This window comes from Talpa occidentalis, unplaced genomic scaffold (assembly GCF_014898055.3).
Source record: "Talpa occidentalis isolate TD23 unplaced genomic scaffold, MPIMG_talOcc4v2.1 talOcc4.6, whole genome shotgun sequence".
NCBI classification, from domain to species: Eukaryota; Metazoa; Chordata; class Mammalia; order Eulipotyphla; family Talpidae; genus Talpa; species Talpa occidentalis.
This window is the reverse complement of record NW_023604972.1, coordinates 130,515,345-130,537,723: the sequence shown is the minus strand read 5'-3', so window position 1 is coordinate 130,537,723 and position 22,379 is coordinate 130,515,345. Positions and strand designations below refer to the sequence as shown.

General features: G+C 36.0%; 1 protein-coding gene across 9 annotated transcripts in view; it reads right to left on the bottom strand.

Moving 5' to 3' along the window:
• The window catches only part of CDH18 (cadherin 18), a 712,342-nt gene that overhangs the window by 326,715 nt on the left and 363,248 nt on the right, over positions 1–22,379 (bottom strand). The window contains exon 1 of one of the 9 annotated variants that reach the window (XM_037530808.2): positions 13,805–13,956. The exons of the other annotated variants lie outside the window; for them this stretch is intronic. The gene's annotated coding sequence lies outside the window, so the exon portion shown is untranslated. Of the gene's footprint in view, positions 1–13,804; positions 13,957–22,379 lie in introns of those variants that run through there. 9 annotated transcript variants of the gene reach the window in all.

Sequence of the window (22,379 nt, the reverse complement as noted above, 5' to 3'; positions counted from 1 at the left end):
TGTGGGGGTAGCAGAGGCGAAAGCAGTGAACATATTTTAAATATATTTATGGGTAGAACATACAGCACTTGGTAGTTGTATGAGGAAACAGGATGAGGAAAGCATAAAGAATCTTTTTTTGCTAAATTGTGAAAATGGAGATGACCAAAATAAGTCTAATATGGGTGATATGGTCCTGAGACTTTATTTTTCAAGATGGGAATTATTAGAGCACAGGTATGGAAATGATCCATTAGAAGAGGATAATTTGATGAGGCAGCCAAGGGAAGAGGTCATGAAAGATATCTCCAGAGGGAAACATGATGTGTATAATAGCAGGGATTTTCATTAGAATTTGAGCAGAGAAAAGGGATTGAAGTATAAATGCCAATTCACAAATGGATTTATGAAGGTGACATGAGATAGTAACTGACCTATTAATTTTTGTGATGTGCTAATTGTGATTTGATGCAAGACCTACTAAGATACAAGGACAAGGCAGGGTGGGAAAGTTGGGTGAGAGAGAATAAAGTTTGCTCCATTGGGCAACTGTGACTTCTAGGACTTGAGTTACTCTTATGCAAAATAGAACCAATAATACCTGCCTAACCTCCAAATGATCCAGAAAAGTCTTCCAATTAACATGACTACTTATGCATACACAATAAATTTAAATATATATTTTTAATTTACATTTAAATATAAATAATTAATTACATAATTATGAATTTAAATAAATCAATAGGATATAAAATCTGAATTCAAAATATACATTAGATGATTTCTCTAAGATAGTCAATATATCAAGTCTCTCTACTATACATTGTAAAAGTTATATTAAATTCACCTTTTTGTGCTACTTTTAAATTTCATAAAATTCTGTTTCTTATGTAATAATTAAATGTAGAAAATGAATTGCAAGATATGTAGTAGCAGTAGATGAAAAATTAATATATAGAAAAGTAAATGGTAGTGTTTCTAGCAGAAATATACTTTGACAAACATCTGAAGCATGGGATCCAAGCTGAACAGTTAGAATGATCAATAATAAGTATACACTATCTGATGTGAAGTATGTGAAGTCATTGTTATTTTAAATATTCTATGTCTCTTAGAAAATCAAATCTATTCAAAGAATGATATCCTGTTAATAAGTTAGATATAAACATGTATTTATTAAGAAATTATTCTTGTCGACATTATTGATTAGAACAATCTAGCCTTTTCTTTGAGTTAATGTGTGGCTTTTTCGTTTTAAATGTTTGTCATTTCCTCTAGTATAAGAATGGGTATCATTTCCAGGATGCTGACAGAGTGTCCTAGTTTATTTCTTTCTGAAAGCCACAATTTTACACTCAGAAGACTCAGCATTTCCAGGATGCTAATACCAAATTTGTGTTAAAAATACCTTTTTGCATACACATGAAATCCTCCTTAGCACTGGGCTGAAAAATGTGTGAGATGCTTTCTCGGAGCATCAAATTCTCCCTAACTGTTATGTGTCTCCAAAGTCACAAGAACTGCCTTGAAAGTTGCTGAGTCTCTCATCTGAAAGGATGATTCATACCTTGACAATTTCAAACCAGTGATGTATTTTAGTAATTCTTGTCTTTGCTTCAGTTTTTTTTTTTTTCCCTTACATTATTAAAGAGCACAAAACAAAATTTTCTTAATGAAACCTGCAGCAATTCTATTTAAAAATTTGGAAACAAATGATTTTATTTTACTTTACATAATGAATTAAATAAATGAAGAAAAAAATCTTCCGATATCATAAATAGCACAAAATGTCACAGCTTTTGGCAATCTACATAATCACAGCAAAATAAGAAAAATTAACTCATTATCTGCATATATACACATATTCTTTATATATGAATATATATGGTCTAAATTTGTTTCAGCACTTCAAAGGATTACAGTGTTGTCATAATAGCCACCAATATTTAAGTCCTCTATACGATATGAAAGAATTCCTATTTGATTATGTAACTTGAAATCTTATAAGAAAGGTATATGGCCTAGTCTTTATTATTGAGCATTTCCAAAGAACAGGTGGCTATAATGTCAGGCATATTATTTAGGAGTCACATAAGGTGACTTTGGAGAAAGAGGTGATTGAGGACAGGAGGAAATAGAAGAGATTAACCGATAGCATTAATAATGGCAGAGCGATGAAACAGGATGTTTAGAAATACTAACAGAATGTTTGGGAATATCAATAGTAGTAACTAGTGGTAAAAGTTGAAAACAGGGAAAATCAGCAGCAACGGTTGTGGCCTCAGTTGTATCTCCCCCCAAATTCATAAAGTGAACACTTAACCCCAGTATTAAGGTATTGGAAGATGGATCTTAGTGAAGTAATTTGGTTTAGATGAGGACATGAGTGGGGCTCTCATTATGGGATTTGCACCCTTTTAAGGAGGGACCTCATGGAGCTCACTTTCTGTCTTGAGAACACAGCATCCAAGCAAAAGGCAGGGGAAGAGGCCCCACCAGGAAACCTAGCAGCCAACATCTTGATCTTGAACTTTTCAGCCTCAACAATGGTTCGGCTGAACATCTGCTGTTTAAGATACACCATCCATAGTATTTTGTTACGGCCGCCTGAGTTAATTCATACAGGAAAACACACAAATGAGGAGGGATGAGATTGAAGAGTCATAAAAAACACACAATGTGGCAGAATATAAAGACAGAACCAGTTTGAAAACAAGTCAAAAGAAGAGGAATACAATGAAAACAAGGGTGGATTAGATTGATATTTTATATTTAATGCTCTAAAATTAAGTGAAAATATGTCATAGAATAACACAAGTGAAACAGGACATTTACTTTAAAAAAGGAAAAAGTTGAAAAAATATATACACTGATGTATATTTTATGTAACTCTATATGCATACATATATGCTTTCATGGATGTTTGGTGATAGAGAGGGAAAGTTGAAGATGATAAAAAGTTGTAATTTTGGACATTTCAACTGAAAAGGTATTAAAGAAAGGGAAATGGAGGTTTTGTAATCTTTCTTATTTGTTTTGTTAGACTGCACTTCAACCACTTAAGGAATTAATAGAATAAATACAACAAATCAAAATAGCTAAATATGTAAGAGGACAATAAAACAGCACTTGATTGTGTGTTGGGGACAAATCAGTGACTCATAGTAGGTTCTGCCTCTAGGTTTCCTACCTAGGGGAAATAAATCACGGCACTTGGACCAAGAAAATAGAAAATCAGACTGACAATGTGTTCCAGTGTCTACCATGTCAACAAGCAGCCATATTAGGAAGCCTGGTTCATGTGCTCACTTGGGTTCTCCTTTCTGTCCTAGTTGAGGTAGGTAGGTTATGTTCCCTCTACTAGAATCACTTGTTGAATTAGGACTTTTGTAACCAGATGTGAGCAAATAATATCTCTGGGGTATTTTAAAGGTTGAGTTAAAATTGTAACTAGTCAAGTATTAGTAGATGATTTTCGTAACTCCACTCTTTTACTTTTTCTATATTTGAAATTTGCTTAACTTTTTTTTCTATGAACATTTTCATAAACGTTATGCTTTAAACATGAGAGACATTCAAACTGAGAGTATAAATAACTTTTTCCTTCTTTAACAGTTTTGTGAAGGTTAAGCAACATCTCAGTAACTAATTTAAAAATAATTAGATCAGTAAAAGAACACAGATTTCTGCATTCTTATTCTAAATTGATCTTGGTTAATAGTACTAGCTTATAGCCTTATAGTCTCTAAGTTATAGAATGTTCTCTTGTAATCAATTTTTAATATTACTTTTTAAAATGATATTATTCAAAATATGTCCTACACTACAAAATTTAACCAGGGAGGAGGCTGTTTATTTCGCTATATGTACTAGAGTTTATTTGTGTGCTTACCATTATATCACTACATAAATGAATAATCTACCTAAAGGATCTGTATGAAATAATTCAATACTTTTGAAACCACATTTGCACACAAGGTACCAGAAGTCAAGGAGACGCATATGAACTGCAGTGCACTGCACTTAATGGGGACAAGAATGGATACAGCAGGTAGAATACATTATTATATCACATTGAAATAATTAGCCTATATTCTCTTTTAGAAATCATCCTTCAGATTTGATATGATGTTTTTCATCAATTCAATGTTAATGTAACAATGTCAAGTCGCTAGTACAATTATTATACATTCAATAATATTTTATATCTTTATTGTCAGCAAACCCACATGTGCAGTCTATAAAAAGTCAAAACTTAACACACCTTCCTATGCTTGCTCTATCACTTTGCTGTTGCTACCATAACAAAGTACTAAAAACAGTAACTTTCAGCAACATAAATTCTTTCTGTAGGTCAGAAATCTGACAAGGTCAAGTCAGAAATCTAAAATGAATCACAGCTGAGCTAAAATGGTGTGTCAGCAAGGCTCTATTCCTTTCTAGAGGTTCCTGGGGAAGAATCCACTGAATTGCCTTGTCCCCTTTTTGGAGACTTCCAAAAGCCTGTGGGCTGGGTCCTCCTCCTCTGTATTCCAAAGTAGCAAGGTCATATAGGCCCTTTTCACCAGATATGGCTCTGACAGTCACTCAGCCTCTCTCTTCCAATTTTCAATACCCTGTGATTACATTGGACCTACCTAGAAAATAAAGGATCATCTTCCTATTTCAGATTAGTTAACTATTAATCTTAATTGCATCTATACTCCAACTCTTCCTTTGCTACAAAATATATTCATAGGAGGTTCCAGAAACCAGAATGTGGGGATCTTTGCGGAACAATATTCTACCTACTATATTACCCTTCCATGTAGTTACAACAGCACTTTTATTTTTTTTTTTTAATAATAAATTTTATTGTTGTATTCCCCATACAATTGCAGCCCCCCCATTCTGACCCCAATCCCTCCCCTCCCGCCCCCACCCCCCTAAAAGTGTCTCTGGTTCATAGTTTTTTGTTGATTTTGATTTTCACTTTCTTATAGTTATTCGTTTTCCTGGTCCCTTATTTAAGTTTTCTAGATTCCTGCTATGAGTGAGACCATCCGGTATTTTTCTTTTTCTTTTTGGCTTATTTCGCTGAGCATGATCCCTTCCAGCGCCATCCATGTTGCTGCAAATTGCATGTGTTTATCTTTTTTGAATGCTGAGTAATATTCCATGGTATATATGGACCACATCTTCTTGATCCAGTCATCTATTTTTGGGCATTTGGGTTGTTTCCAAAGCTTAGCTATTGTAAACAGTGCTGCTATAAACATAGGGGTGCAGGTGTTCTTTGGAATTGATGTTTCTGTGTCCTTTGGGTAAATACCTAGGAGTGGAATTGCTGGATCATATGGAAGCTCTATGTTTAGTAGGTCCAGAAATCTCCACACAGCTTTCCACAGTGGTTGGACCAGTTTGCACTCCCACCAACAGTGTAGAAGAGTTCCTTTTTCTCCACACCCTCGCCAGCATTTGTTGTTGCTAGTTTTTTTAATATGTGCCATTCTCACTGGTGTAAGATGGTATCTCATGGTAGTTTTGATTTGCATTTCCCTGATGGCAAGTGATGTTGAACATTTTTTCATATGCCTGTTGGCCATTTGCATTTCCTCTTGAGAGAAGTTTCTTTTTAGCTCTTCTGCCCATTTTTTGACTGGATTATTTTCTTTGTTGTTGTTGAGTCTCATCAGCTCTTTGCAGATTTTTGTGATCAGTCCTTTATCATTAGTGTACAACAGCACTTTTAATAGTGTGTAAATGAGTCAAACTATTGTAGATTCTTTCAGAAAAACTGAGTGTTAGAAGTGATAGCTCTTAATTCATATGAGATTATACATCTTCTATGAGAAGAGTATTGATAGAGTACTGGTAATTGAGTTGATTATTATCTATTTAGATTTAGAAATAGTGATCATAAAGTCATTACGGTGCCTGGCTGTGTCTTGGAATAGTTGTGTGAAAGAACACTTCCATTGGTGCAACCACTGCTGATATAATTTGGAATAGCAATCTTGCATATTTGCTTAAGATCAGTTCCTCAACTCTATTGCCACATAATATCTGCAGCTGAAACTCTAGGTTTATAGCTCTGATCTTAATGGATATTTTCCATATTTCAAAGACTGGACATAAATCACTAGTAAGAAGGCAAAGTAAACATATACAGTGACTTAATTGGAATATTGGCTCCAGGAAACTTCATATTTTTCTTCCCTTATTATAATTATTTTTAGCATAATTTTGGGTTGTCAAGGAAAAAAATATTCAGTTAAAAGTGAAGTATATTTTATGTTGCAAAGTTGTGACATCTGATAAACAATAACTTTAACATCAAATTTCAGGGAAAGCCAACGAAAATGTCATAGGCCAGGAACTGGATGAATGAATAACATTCACAGATGATTAAAACAATCACTTTGTGTATACCTTTGCTTTTATGACATCAAGAAACTCCCCCATTTTTAAACAATTCATTAAACTTTTCACATTAAATGTAAAATGATAACTATAAATAGAAAGACCTTAAAAAAACCAATAATGAATAACTTCCTTAAAACTATTTTTCTTAATCAAGGCGATGAACTCTCTTTAAATCTTTAATGAAAATGTCCGGAAGGTTTGTTTGGAATATACATTTATATGTGTTTGGGAGTTTCACTTCAAGCATTTGAAATGTTTTTTCAGACACTTCTTCCTTGAAATCCATCTTCTCCTGGCTTTTAAGATACTTAAATGCAAGGTTGAAACCTCCCTGTGCAGCAACTGCTCTCAGCCACTCGTGTTGATTTTTCTTCATTTTCCCAGCCCATAGTCTGGGATGCTCCAGGCTCTGAGTCCTTATTTTTCCATTTTTTTCATTCACATGCAGCCTCTTGCAAATTAAGCTATGAATGATGAGTTGATTCGCTCCTGCAGTGCATTGCTAGTCCCTGACTCCCGACCTGGCATCAACTGACTCCATGCCATCCCTGCGAGGACAGCTCAATCCACAAATGTGCAAAAGTCTGCTCTTCCTGTGTAGTTCTTGCTTGCCTTCCCCTGCCGAGCCTGCTTCTCCCCTTGTCTTTCCCTTCGTAGATGATAGCAACTCTACCTTTCCCAAAACAAATGTATCTTCACCCTCACCTCCCCCCACCCTACTTCTTATACAGTGTCCAGGACTGCCAGCCTTACTTTCAAGACAAATATAGAATTCAAACTCTTCTCAACAACTCTACTATTTCGTTCTGCTGCAAGGTATCGTCTTTGCTCAGAATTATAGACCCACCTCTGTAACTGGTCTCTCAGTTAATGTCCTTGCCCTTCAGTAACATTGTGACCAGAGTTTCTTATTCACATACAAATCAGATTGTCTCATTTCTCTGCTCGGAAATATCGAATGCATTCTCATAGGAAAAAATACAAAGTCCTTACATTGATCTATAGGATCTACACGTGATCCTGTTTCCATTTTCCCTCAACAGCATCATCTCCTAAGATCTGTTCTCTTAGCTCTCTCCAGTGACTCAGGCCTTCTTGCTCTCATTCCAACACAAGCCAGGCCTGCTCTTTTCACTCTCCTGGAATATGGTTACCCAGAGATCAACATGGTTCCTATCCATACATTCTTCAAAGCTTCATTGAAAGTCACCATCTCAATGAAGTCTTTCCATCTACAAAAGCTAAGGATCAGAAGCCTACCTGTCTCCTGAAAGTGTTTATTTCCCATCTCACTTTTATTTGTGCCCTTAACAACAATCATAATATAAAGCACGATTTCTCTTGCATCTTACCTGTCTTTCAGATAGAATATGATCTCCGAATTTAATATTTAATATAATAAAACAATGCCTCATATTTAATTTAAAAATATACATCTTTTAAAGATAAAATTTCAATTACCAGAATTCAAAATCATACTAAAGTCTTTTGGAGTGAGCATACTTTTCTACCAATAATAAAAGGCTTTCTCATCTATAGTTCAGTAAAAATTAAATCAATCAGCTAACAAGTGAATTCTCCATAAAAGACAACCAAAATATATTTTGCTCATAGGTTCATGACTCATGTAAATCATATCACACATTGCAACTGCAATGTACTAATTGCACATATTATAATAAACAATACAGAAAAATACAGCAGATGCATTTTGTTTTACTATATTATTGAACTAAATGAATTTTCTTGAAATCTTTTTAAAATAAGACTTTACACAAACTTTTGTACAAGTTTATTATATTTTATTTCCACAAACTCCTAAGCATTTAGACTGGTTTAATTTAATTTTAACTTCTTGAGGTATTTCTTCATTTTTATACACTTTGGTTTATATTCTAGTGATTTATTCCCAGAAGTTACATGTAATGGAATCTGCCTTTTCCTGTCCCTGGCAATGAATTGCAAATTATTTTTCAAAATTGGTATATTAATTTCACTTCCATAAGGAATAACTGTAAATTGGAGCTTTATCACACCTATGCCAACGATGGTTTCATATGTTCTTTGTAGTACAACGATTCAGTAGATTGAAATGACATTCTCTCTTCATTTATATCCCATGAATACTGCGAGTTTAACCTAGATCCTTTTATTTTTAATATCTTTATCATCAGGCAGACTTACTTTTGAAAGTAATTGGATCAGCTGAAACTGTCAGGCACCAATGAGTGCGCATACTTACATGTCATATATACTGATTCTAAAGGCCTACATATAAAGACAATAGATACATATTTGAAGATCCTTATGATAATTTAAATGTAAAATGGAAACATAAAGTGGAAATAGTTGAATTCCTTTTTTTGGCAGAGGTGTCTGCAAAACCTGAAACCCTTATTACCCGCAATCCATTTATCTTATTCCAAGCAGTTCAAGTAGAATATTGAATAGGATATTGTCCTGAAACTGAAGCTGAGATACGTGAAATATTTATTTTACTCAAATATATCACTCAAAAACTTTTACAATCAAACTTTGTTCATTTTATCCTCAAATTACCCAGAAGATTCTGGAATTGATTAAGTCCAGCATTGTAGAAGTTTCCATATTAGACTTTTCTGACATCTACAAAGCAACATGGGGCACATCAGGGTTCACTAGACCAAACGTTCCTCTTACACTTGCTCCTTGATGTCCCAACCATCTACATTTGTGTTCCCACCATCTACATTTATGTTGCTGGAAATCTCTTCCTGGAACATGTATCACTCTTAAAAGTCAAAACACGGTGCTGATAGAGATACTAAATTATTAATTTTGTGTTGGTCTCCTCTTTACTCTTCACTTAAAAAGGTGTTAAAAGGGAATTTCTTACATGAATGATATACATCTGTACAATCATATACAACAGTCAAAAAGTTGAGCATGCAACATGGCAGAGGCATCAACCAATCTGAAATTACCCAGACCTAATGAGAAGAGAAAGCTGTAAACAAATGTTTTCTAACACTGAACTAGAGTTAAATATCAGGCCTGGGCATAATGGCATGGTGAATTCTTGTTAATTATTCATGAATTTTCTATATATGCACATGGAAGAGTGAATGTACCATAAAATTAGCTGTATATAATAGCAAATTTTGTCTATTTTATAAATACATGTTTGTGCAAACATGCTTATGTGAATGAATCCAACTTTCTATAACTACAACTCTAAATCTATCTTTCATACTTACATGTATAAATTCATATTAACCTATTTGTAAAATATATTTAAAATATGTCAAACTCATAATAATGTTATGAAGTATAATTCACTGTTGAATTAATTTCTAGTTGTAGTCTATATTTTACATTTCTGTATTTTTTAAAATCATTAATATGGATAATATGGGGAAGAAGGGAAATGAGAAGAAATGGAGTTTTATCCATAATTTAAAACATATTTCAAATTGAAGATGATTGATTTCAATCATGATTTTTTTTTAAGATTGTCCTTTCTTGCTTTCTGATTTTCAGCTGATCTAGAACAGTTGGCAAATTTAACATACTGAGCCAATTCTCATCAAATAAATCACCAATTTACCAACATTAAAGTAGATTTTTATAAATTACAGCCCATTTTAAATCATATATTACTTATTTCCAAAGCCTATTCACATTCCCTTTTGTAGATGAGACTATAATGTCTATATACATATACCATGCAAGGATCCATGTGCCACTAGTAATCTGTGGAAGATCCAAATTCTGCTCTATCTTCAAATTATCAAGACCAGTATTTTGTTCCATCATGATGCACACAGAACTACCAGTTAAGAACTATGCTTTTAAATTGAAACACTGGTCCTCCCTGGTGGCCTAAGGGTTAAGTGTCATTGCTATTATCATTGCAGCCTGAGTTTGATCCCCGGCCAGGGAGCTGACCCACTCATGGCACAGCAGATCTCTCCTGTCTTGCCCACTGCTCCCTTCAGGGGTGTATTTCAGTAGATCCTCCTGCTCTGCTTCCCACTCTGTCTCTGGTGAATCCTCTCAACCCCCATGCCTCTGGCCTATACCCCGCTTAGTCTATGTAAAAATAAATAAATAAAATCAAGTCAAATCAAACATTTTTTATTGTACTTCTGTAGTTTTCAAACAATATAAATTATACTCCTAGTACTTAGTATTATTACAGTGACATCCCATCCTGACACCTCAAATATATATATATATACATATTCAAAAAACAGTCAAAAGAATTGTAAAGTAGAATCAGTATCTTTTATTTATTTATATTAAAGGCTCATCTAAAAATCAATTTGAAATTTGACTTTATTCTCAACATCTACATTTTCTCAGGCTTATTCCTTCTCCGTCACATAAAAGCTAGTCCAGTCTCTCAGTTTATAGAAAAAAGCAATACTAGGAACCTCTTCCATAGTTTTGTGGGGGACTAAAACACCTGCAAATTGAAACCCATACAAGACAAGAGAAGGGGGAATCATCATAAAGCAGGCAAACTGAACTAGGTGAAGACCATTGCCTACACAAACAGTATATTTGCATGCTTTCCAAACACGTGTCTTTCCAAGAGCAGTGATTTTAATGACCAATGAAAGCAATTCTCCTCCTCCCATACCCCAGAGAGTAGTTAATATTTTCTTCAGATATTTTTGGGCGTGTGTGTAAAAAACAACTATGCAGTTAACATCCTATACTACACAGGGACCCCCACAAAGGAGAATTATATGGCCCAAAATATTAATAGCTCCATGGTTAAGGAACCCTAATCTAGAATACAATTCAAGCCCTGAGTGAAGCAAATATAAGGAACATGTTATTAAATAAAGTTTGAATCCACTACCTGTTTAAAAAAAAGTAAAGGGGGGCCCATCCTGGTCGTGCAAGGGGTCAAAATGCAGCACTGTGAAGCTATCAATAGCCACTGCGGCATGAGTTTGATCCCCAGCCAGGGAGCTACCCACATGGTGCAGCAGACCTCTCCTGTCTCACCTGCTGCTCTCCTCAGCAGTGTATTTCAGTAGATCCGCCTGTTCTGTTCCCCACTCTGTCTCTGGTGAATCCTCTCACCGTCTAAACCCCAGTTCTTGTATGCATAAATAATTACATCTTAAAAACAAAAACAACAACAAAGGAACAACTTTCATACTCTCTGGCTTTAATTTCTCAATCAATTACTCTCACTTTTCACTTGACTACACTCCATCACATCTATGAATTTGAGTAAACTTTTTCAGAAGAGTAAGGTCAGAATGTTTTATCTAAGATCTGTACATGTAGACAGCAAAGGATGATGATATCTGGTTGCAAATATATAGGTATACTTCAGTGAGCCAAACATAGGGCAAGTGGGAAACAGATATTCCTAATATGAATCAGACCACAAACATCAACCAAAAGCATGATATTTATAAAAACCATTGAAAAAGTACTTTATATTTACTATATATAGCCCCCTTTAGCTAAACAATACGTAAAGTTGAACTACATGACTCATTCTCAAGATTCCACTCACTCTATTCAAAACAGGTCACCAGGAGGAAGAACAATTTTCTGTTTGCACAGTGTTTACATTTGATCCAAGCACTGGTTGCTATTGACCAGGTTTGTAACAGCTATAGCTAATTATACTCAAGATTCACTGAATAGTGTTACAGCTAGAGTTTTCTGTTACCTATCTTCCTTCCAGCATATATACTTTTGGTATTGGGTTATCTTCAGTTGGACATTACCGTTGCATCTAAAATCACAAATTCCCATGATCACCTACCATGTTTGTCAAGCTAGGATATTAAACTTAACTATTTAATATTATTTTATCTTTTTTTCCTCCTTTAAGTCATCTACCTCCATGAAAAAAATAGCACTATGGTTTATAAAACACTTATCCACCAAAGCCTATAAAGTGAAAGCATTATACAGTGAATAAACAGGTTCAACGAATGCTAGGTTAATTTATGATCAGCAAATCCAGAATTAAGTACATAACAGGAGACTGGGAATAAGCTGAAATGATTGGTGCTGGGCTGGAGTGTTAGATTACAGAACTAATTCCCCACTAGTGTCACATCCTGCTTTTTCCTCCCACATCCAACAAGGTATGCAATCTAGTCTGAACCCCTCTTGATTTAGAATTACATATTTTCTCTGATAAGACAAGGACACTAAAACAGAACAATTACTGCAGAAAGAAAGCCTCCTGCTTTGAAAAATCTGTGGGTGATCCCACAATGGAAAATAAAGGTTCCAAAACACAGTCAAAGCCCATGGTAGCTAGTTTTTGTTGTTGTTGTTGGTTTTTTTTTTTTTTTGGGGGGGGCTGCATAATAAAATCTTTCTCTGATCTGCCTCACAGCTCAAAGCAGTGATGCCATCACCTGAGCAAACTGAAGACCCATAAATTGTGCTAAGATTTTTATTTGAGTATTTCTTCATTTCTACAAGGTAAATAACAGGGCACATTTACTCTTAATTAACATGAAAGTTCCTTAAATACAACAGACATTGATATAAAGACTCACTTCAATAAAAAGCTAATATGATTCATTTTTTTCACCTGTTACGTATGACAGGTTTTTCTGCACACACACACACACACACACACACACAGAAGGCATGATTTCACTTTGTTGTTAAGACAGGAAAATAAAGATAAAATGATTGCTATTCTCACTCAAACAAATCCTGTTCAGGAAGTTAAGAAAGGTAATGAACCAGAGTTAAACAGAAGGACATACACTCAATAAAGTGCACTGCTAATCAGAGGACCCTGCCTCATTTCTTTTCATGCATCATTTATAGTGCCCTTTAAAAGCAGCAAAAGTTTCATCTTACGCTTTAATATGCATTTATGCAAGCGATCACTGAAAAATAAAACAGAAAGAAAGGGGAAACAAGCCCTGTTCTGCTGCAGCTTCAGAGCTCAGATATCATGTAATTTTAGAGGATACTGGAAAGGCAACAATTAAAAAGCTCTATCGAAATTTCACTTTCAGCGTTCCTGTTTCCATTCTGACGATGCTTTTCCTCACTTTTACACACCCTGACAAGCCAGCTTAATTGGATGCCATCAAGATTCAAACGTGCCTTGCCGAGCACCCCTCCAACTTCTTCAGGGGCAGGCAGCTCACAGCACACCCACAGAGAAACACAAACAGCTGGATTATCAGACTCGCATTCCATAGGCTCTGGGGCACCGCTCCAGGACAAGACATATCTGCACAATAAACGTCGCCTGGAGATCAGGCTCACGCAGCACCCCCTACAACTTTCCCCTTCGCACCAGATCCTGTGAAACCAATCCCAGAGGTCGATTTCACCAAACACTGTTTTGACTCCGAAGCGGCCAAGCAGCCCCTTCTGCAAACATATTAATGTCACTTACACCGTCAAGTGCCATTGATGGAAGCCTTACCTTGGCTGACTTGCCCTAACTGGTGGAAAGGAACTTAATTTACGAGAAGCAGAGAGGGGACTTTCCCGGGGCTCGGGGCGCAGCTGCTCCCGCCGAGAGCCCCAGACTCGGCTCTGCTGCTTCGAGCCCCAGGCTCCGCGGCTCCGGCTTCTGCAGCTCCCGAGCGCGCCTCTGATTGGCTGCCAGAGCCTGTCCGCCTGATCCTCTCCTCTCCCAGCCTCTCCTCCTACCTCTCCTGTCCGCTGCCTTACCCTCTGCCTTCCCCCCATCACGCACACTTTGGGGGCCGCACACTTTCTATAGCACAGGGACACCCTGGAGCCCGCCCCTGCAAGGTCAGGTGGAAAGCAATGCCATTAATAATAATAATAATAATAAAGATGAAACCCTTGGACCAATGGCATCATCTGTAGAACCCCAGATCTTGAAAAATGATGGCCAGGACTCCTTGTCAGTTTCTACCAGCAGTTCTCAGCCGGGGAGACAGACGAGAGGGGGAGGGAAGGGGTTTGTGTGACTGTCTGCTGGAGAGGGAGCTGGCGTCCAGGGGGCATGGAGAGATAAAGCAGGCAGGGCAGACGCGGCTGTGGCAGGCTGCTAATAAATTTTCCTGTTTCAGTGCAAAGTCGTCACAGCCGGCTAAGCATCCAACTGCTGGCTCATTCATCAGTGATCCATAGTCCGGTGGTAGCCCCGAGACTGAGAGTGAGTGATGCCCTTTAATGCCTTACCCCAAAGTCCTCAAGGCAAGGAGGGTCTAGATGAGAGAGAGCTTTCCCTTGGAGGTCAGCTTTATATTTGTGAAGATGAATAGGAACTGCAGTGTCTGTCCTATCCCTTGCTTGTGCCAAGAAAACTCTCTCTCTCTCTCTCTCTCTCTTCTTGTTACTCCAGAATAAATTAAACCAATTTGTAACCGACACCACTTTTGATAACAGGATTTCAGACCCGATTGCTGTATTCAAGATTGATGTGAACAACTGAAATCACTTCAGAACACTCTCTTAATACAAAGTCACCCACACGTACTCATTAGGAATCATAAGTATTTATGATTTAAAGTAGGATAGTAAACCAGTGCAGAAGTTTAACCGAACTGAATGGTTAGTCCACAGATCCCTTGGAAGATATATTTGGAATTATATAAGATGCTCAGCCATTGCAACCACTAAGACAGCGACATTACTGGTCCTGGTTAGTTGATAATTTTCCATGTTCAAGTTCAGAGGTTCAAATGAACAAAAAACTTTAGATGGTGTTACCGATCCGGCAGACCTCCAAAGGCCAGTGTACATGGATTGTCAGCCTGGTTCTGCTTTCTGTTGCCCTTGAACTTATAGAAGCAATTTCACTCTCTCAGCCTCTGAAGAAGGCACTTTAAAAACTAGAAGGCAAAAAGAACCCTAGGGGACCATGAAATGGTTAAATGAAAAGCTGTGCAATTGCTCCTAATCCCTGGTAAACTTTAATACAGGTTAGTTAACTTCTGATCATTTCCCACTTTTATATTCTCCTGCCTTAAGAAAGGTCACAGATGTTGTGATGATACACAGTAATGGGCATTTCCAGGAAATTTGAAAAGCATTCGTTGGAATGTTATGCTTCTAGATTTCTAACTAGAGTTATAGCTGACTGCCTTTATTTTGCTTTTTTGATGTAAAATATGGAGGAATTTAATATGGTTTAGGATCTTGGTATGACTCAACAAACCAACAGGAAAAAAATAGAAAAAGTTTTTGAATTGGATTATTCTAATTGTGAAGGGATCATATGTTTCAGTGTGTTACTCCTAAGGAAGATGTTAGAAGACAATTAGATTTTGGAAAACTCCAAAATCTAAACTCTCAGGGATAAATGAAACAGAAACAATAGCATCAAGATAATGAGCCAATGTTGTATTATGTCTTGTATGTTCTCTCTCATACAGCTTCTGACTTAAATGAGATTTTCCTTGCATTGTTATCCACACATAAATTCTTATTCACTTTTGGTTATTGAAAAGAATTCATTTTAAATCTCTTTATGTTGATGAAGCCCTAGGAACACCAGGAAAAGAATAGTTCTAAAAAATAAAGTAGCTATAAAGAGAAACATGTGGTCTGTACGAGGTCATAGAGCTTAATTTTAAATTTTCTCATCATGACATTTTCCAGAGAAGCTTAACTATTTATTTGGCTACTTCTAATTGAATAAAATAAAATGTGGATTTGCCAGCTAGCTCCTGAAGCTTCTGTCGAGACACCAGCATTGAGCATAATAGGGATATACTTGAAAACAACATGTGAATTTGCTAGCCTTCTTTGGCGGTTTTCCCTGGATAAGACCATAATAAGCACATCCAGGGGATGGCCATAATGGAGGTCAACAGGTACTTGGCCCTGAGTGGGGTAGCATGCAGAGGGATTTGTCAGAAGCTTCAAACAATACAATCCACATCTACCAAAAAAAAAAAAAATCTACTCACCAGGGGAGGATTTGTATCTGTGAGACTGCTAGCACTCAGATGAAGGGCTCTAGAGCCTCCATCACCCAATGATACAATGTACAATGGATTTTAATGACTTCCGAAATTTGCTATTCTGAAAACACACCATTGTTCCTGAGCTGCAGAACAGCGAACCTGTCAGCCACTTAGTGCATCACTTGGATTTTCAGGTTAAAAAGAAGTAAGTGAACCAATACAGAACGTGCTATGTGGGGAATGTCAGGTGGTAGGCAGCTACTTATTTTCTCCTTATGTCAAAGATTACTTCAAAAGACTGGACAATGTATCAGTCAGCAGAATTTACTACAGAACTAATCTCTGAAACAGAATGCCTGGACATTTCTGATCCTGAGTCCCCACTTACGTTGCCGTAGAAGAGATATAAGGATCATTTTCTCTGGTGACAGAGAGGCATCCAACACCATGATTGATGCTAGTTAGACTAGAGAAACTGGAAAGATAACACTGTAATGATAAAATGTGATCATTCTCTAAGAGACAGACTCAGACAGCCATCTCTTTAGAGGTCCTCTCATGCCCACTTTTACCCTGGAATCTCCAGGTATGCGAAGCTTGCAAATGAAAATTAAGAAGGTCTGTAATGGAATGTAGGGGACATTTTATAATGTAGAACTAGAATAATCAACTACACGAATGTGGTGCTATGGTTCATTCTCAACTAAAATGATTATTGAAATGGCAATAATCACATTTTAAAAGGTGCTCTGATTATGCAGAGAAGCAGCTGGTGAAAACATGAAGTGATGCCCAATTTATTTGTAGCGCTTTCTCGTATGTGCTTGTATAAGAAGTACTACAGATCGTACAGTCTGTGTCACATTCACACAAAAGGCATTTCAGAATCACCCAATTATTTTTTTTGAGAGAAATAGGGAAGCTGTACATGCATGGTCTTCCTGCTGGTCATTAATAGAGCTCTCATAATTTCAGTATAGCTAACAAGTAGAAGTTTTAGAACAATTATTTGGTTCAGTGAATGGTGAAGGCACCATTTCCATATGCTTAGGAATATAAAGGTGTTTACTTGGAGCAGAATTTCTCGTAATAAGCTATGGAGCTCCAACTCCAAACCACCCCCGATCATGTCTTTATCAATGCCATAGACACTAAGGTCATCCACAGAATAGTCTATAAGCAACCAGCCTTTGGAAGATGAATTTAATTTTTTTTTAAATATCCTCAGAAACTTGAGTATTACCTCAAATCTAATGAAGAAGAAAATAGTATATCTGCCTCCAAAACTAGGATTTATTAAATATATAGTGGCAGAGATATATCTTAGAATCAAAACTTGTATTGAAAATTTTGAGATTTCTGCTGACAATTTCAGTGTAAATCAATTATGTGATATAGTCACTACAGAGTAAATGTAAACAGACATCTTTAATAAAACTAAAAGATCAAAATATGAGTAGTGATGCTCTTACTCAACTTCAATGTATTGAAGACCTACCGAGAAAATTGCATTATAGAAGACCGTAGTTAATTCTAGCTTACTTACACATTGAAAACTATAAGACACTATTGAAATAAATAATAGACAAAAAGAAATGGAATGATACTCTGATTGTGATAAACTTTTTAAAAATGGCTACATCACCTAAAGTGACATATAGATTGATTGTAACCCCAATCAAAATCCCAATGGACTCTAAATTATAGTGTTATAAACCAATGTTTCCTCAAAAAGAAATTAAAAAATAGATTATACAAAAAAAAATCCCAATGGCATTCTTCCAGAAATAGAAAACATATATATGAAATGCATTTGTATACACAAAAGCCCCCAAGCAGCAAAATTACTCATGAGAAAAAAATACCAAAAATAGAAATAGCTTATCCCCTGACTACAAGGCGATTGGCATCAAAACACGTTAACTGGAATAGAAAGAGATTCACAGATCAAGGGAACAGAGTTGAGAGTCCAGAAATAAACCTTTACATATTTAGACAATTTATGACAAAGGAGCCAAAGTGTGCAAGGGAACAAGTGAAGTATCTTCAAAAGTTGTATTAGAAACACTAAACAGCCTGAAGAATTAAACTAGATGACATCTCACACCATACACCTCATTAATTCAAAACTGATTACAGATTTGGATGTAAGGCCTGAAATCATAACACAGATAAATCATTGGCAATACAGTCTATGACATTAGTCACAGGGTTGTTTTTAGGGACTCATCCAATGGTATGGGAAGCAAAAGCAAAAATAAACAAAGGTGATTACACTGCATTGCCTACTGAATGAGAGAAGATATTCAGACATTCAACAAAAGATTAGTACTCGCGTTATAAAGAACGCATAAAACTCAAAAACAGAATAACAAACATCCTGATGAAAACGTAGAGGATCTGAATAGACCCTCCTCCAAAGAAGACAAGTAGATGGAAAACAGGCACATGAAAAGTTAGCTATCATCTCTCATTAGGAGAATGTAAATCAAAACGACAATAATATATAAGTTGGCACCAGTGAGCATAGCTATTGTGCCACAGACAAGAATCACATGTTGGAGAGGATTTAGAGAGAAGCAAACTCTGTATTCATTGATGGTGATATAAATTGGTGAAATCCCCAAAGCAGGATGGAGATATTAAAAGTAGATATCCTATGAGATCCAGTTACTCCACCTCCAAGTATTTTCACAAACAATACAAAAGAAACACTAATTTGAAGTGAAATATACATCCCCCATTTTTATTGCAGCACTTACAAGCACCATAGTTGGAGACAACAGAAATGTCCATCAATGGATGATTGAATAAAGATGTGGTATTGTGAGATAGACACTCTGTGTTACGCCATAGCAAAACAAGCAAGCAAATGAAACAGATGAATCCTGCCATTTGACAATATAGAAGGACCTGAGGATGTTATGCTTACTCAACTAAGACAAAGAATCAAACAAACACTATATGATTGTACTCACATGTGGTTCATAGAGAAACCAAACAAATGAATGAATTAAACTATACAAGCTATTAAAAGTTAATCTCTATTTTGGTTAGCCAAGTCAGAAGACATTCATTCAGCATAGCTCGCCTGCACTGGTACTCCCCTGACCCCAGCCTTGACAGGATCCTCCACTCCATTTTTCCCCTTGTAGTTCTTCCTACTTATCCATTCTCCACCATTCAGAAAATATGCTCACCTCTTCTGACAAAGTGTCTTATTCTGACAGATATTTTTGAGACCATAAAATTACTGTTAAAGTCTGTCAATATCTAACTTTAACATATTTTGCTATGAAAACCAGTATGGAGATTGTTCAAAATATTAAAAAGAGTAGTGAAGAATATAGACTCTGGAACTAAACAAATTTGGTAAGTTATGTAATTATATGTGATTAGTTTTATGTTACTTATAACAGTATTAGTAATATCCTAGGCTTTCTAGGTGGATAAAATATAAATTACATAAAATGGTTAGAAAATTGCTAGCCATATAATAACTCACATAAAACTTGCTTCTGTTTATATTTTCATAACTCTCTCCAGATTGAATGTTCCCTACTTATGAGTACCTGGCATATGGTGTGACTATATACAGTTTGTTTTCATGAAGACATAACTAGGAGTTGGAGGACCTAGGGTTACAGGTCTACTACTTACCTTAGAGATAAAGAGAAGCTTAACCAAGTTGTTTCACTCTTCAACCAGGCTCTCTGACTTATAACATGAGAAACCACCATCATTTTACGAGGCTATTTAAATCCGTGAGTTCTACACTTGTAAATGATCTAGCATAGTCCTTGATATAAATAAGTTAGTAGAATCCCAATTTATAAATGCTCATTATGTATTTATTAAAGCAATCATATTTGCTTTCTGGGATCCATTTTGTGACAGAGAGAAGAAAAATCTCAAATAAATAAACTTTTGCCTGGGGGCATTTTATTAAAAGAGACTACTATAACTTTGATGGAATGTCCTGGGAATAATACTCAGTTCAACCTCCCTTATCCAACTGTATTTACCTTTTTGAAACTGTATCATAAAAATTGACATTTTAATGACACTGAAATATTGTAGAATCTTTACCATCAAAGAGGTATTACATGTATACAATTTTTATATCAGAGAAGAGGCAATTGTTTAAAATCATTTTTATAACCTTAGTCTATAAAAACAGAGGTTATTTAAAGTTTCAATTAATCAGAATCTCTGGCTCACCAAATTTGGTCTTTTCAGAATTATATTCAATTTGTTCATGTGCATTTGTGATCTTACCAGAGAGCACCGTAGTGTGTAGTGTTACCTCTTAAACTTACTATTCTTATTTTCTCTAAAAGCCTCCTATGAGACATTTTAGAAATTGGTGAATATTATCTTTTACATTTTAATATGTCAGATTTTTCTATTCAATGAAAATCTCTTATCAAATATTGTCAATAAAATACAGGCATTTTTTTTAAATAATAAATTTTATTTTTATATTCCCCATACAATTGCAGCCCCCCCATTCTGACCCCAATCCCTCCCCTCCCGCCCCCGCCCCCCTAAAAGTGTCTCTAGTTCATAGTTTTTTGTTGATTTTGATTTTCACTTTCTTATAGTTACTCATTTTCCTGGTCCCTTATTTATGTTTTCTAGATTCCTGCAATGAGTGAGACCATCCGGTATTTTTCTTTTTCTTTTTGGCTTATTTCACTGAGCATGATCCCTTCCAGTGCCATTTTATTGCACGACATGCTTATATAATGTTTTTTCTATCACTGAATACCGACATTGTCTACTATATTATGAAATTATAAAAAATGCTGCTGTGAACATCTCCATTTATATATTTTTTCCCTGGTTCTCTGTCTTGCACTTGAGTGGACTTCCCTGAAAGAAGAACTACTAAGTAAAATACATGAACATTTCCTAAAACATATGAGATGCCTCCTGTCCCCTAATACATTAATGAAAAGACCATTTCCTTCCTCTCTGCAGCTGAGCAAGAATATCTCTCTTTCAATTTGCTTATTCAGTAGCTGAAAATTATCTCACTGTCTTCATTTCTAGCCATTATTAAAATGAATGTTGACTGTCTCCTTGTTTCTTTCTTTTCCTCTCCTCTCACTTATCCATGGATAGGGCCAGAATGTCCTGACATGTTACTGCTAACTGAGAAATACAATGGACTTCAATAATTTTGATGTTCAGTTGGAAGATATTTAGAAAACTAAATCCAAAAAAAATTTCAATACTTTTACACACACACACACACACACATTTGTGCAAACAAAATTCTGGCATTAGCCTTGATGTTTGACTTATCCTTAATACCAGGACCAGTTGTACAAATGCATGATGGGTGAAAAATGAAAATATAGGTACTCTTTTATGACAATTAAGAATTTCAGGGCCTCTCTGGTGGCCTAGGGGTTAAGGCACAGTGCTACCACGACCATGGCCTGAGTTCGATCCCCAGCCAGGGAGCTAACCCACATGGCGCAGCGGACCTCTCCTGTCTCACCCACTGCTCCCCCCAGCAGTATTTCAGTAGATCTGCCCATTCTGTTCCCCACTCTGTCTTTGGTGAATCTTCTCACCCCCCCCCATGCCTCTGGCCTAAACCCCAGATTTTCTACACATAAATAAATACATCTTTAAAAATATATTATATATATATATATATATATATATATATATTTCAACATGGCTATAGCAAGCATTAAATCAAGTATGGGGTCTTTCTAAATGTGCTACCTTCTTCTCCTATACAAACTGCGGGCAAACTGATCAGTACCATTAATCTAATAAGTCAAGCTCAATTCATCTTAATTCACTGATAATCCTCAAATCATCCATTGATTCTCCCTCAAATTCTTCTACCTTCACATAGTCTAGCATTTTCCACCACCATATTTTGCCTGAATTTTCACTAATTAAGCAGGAAGAATAACTGTCTTTTTACAGAAGTGCTACCTTATGCACTGAGATGCTACCTAGCTATATAGTGAGTGGGTGATCAGTACAGGATAAATTTTAGTCACTTTTGTATTTCAGATTAGGACTGGAGAAGTAAGAAAAGGAGCTCATGTAAGGAAAGGCTTGGTCCAGTGGGGACACTTTCCATAC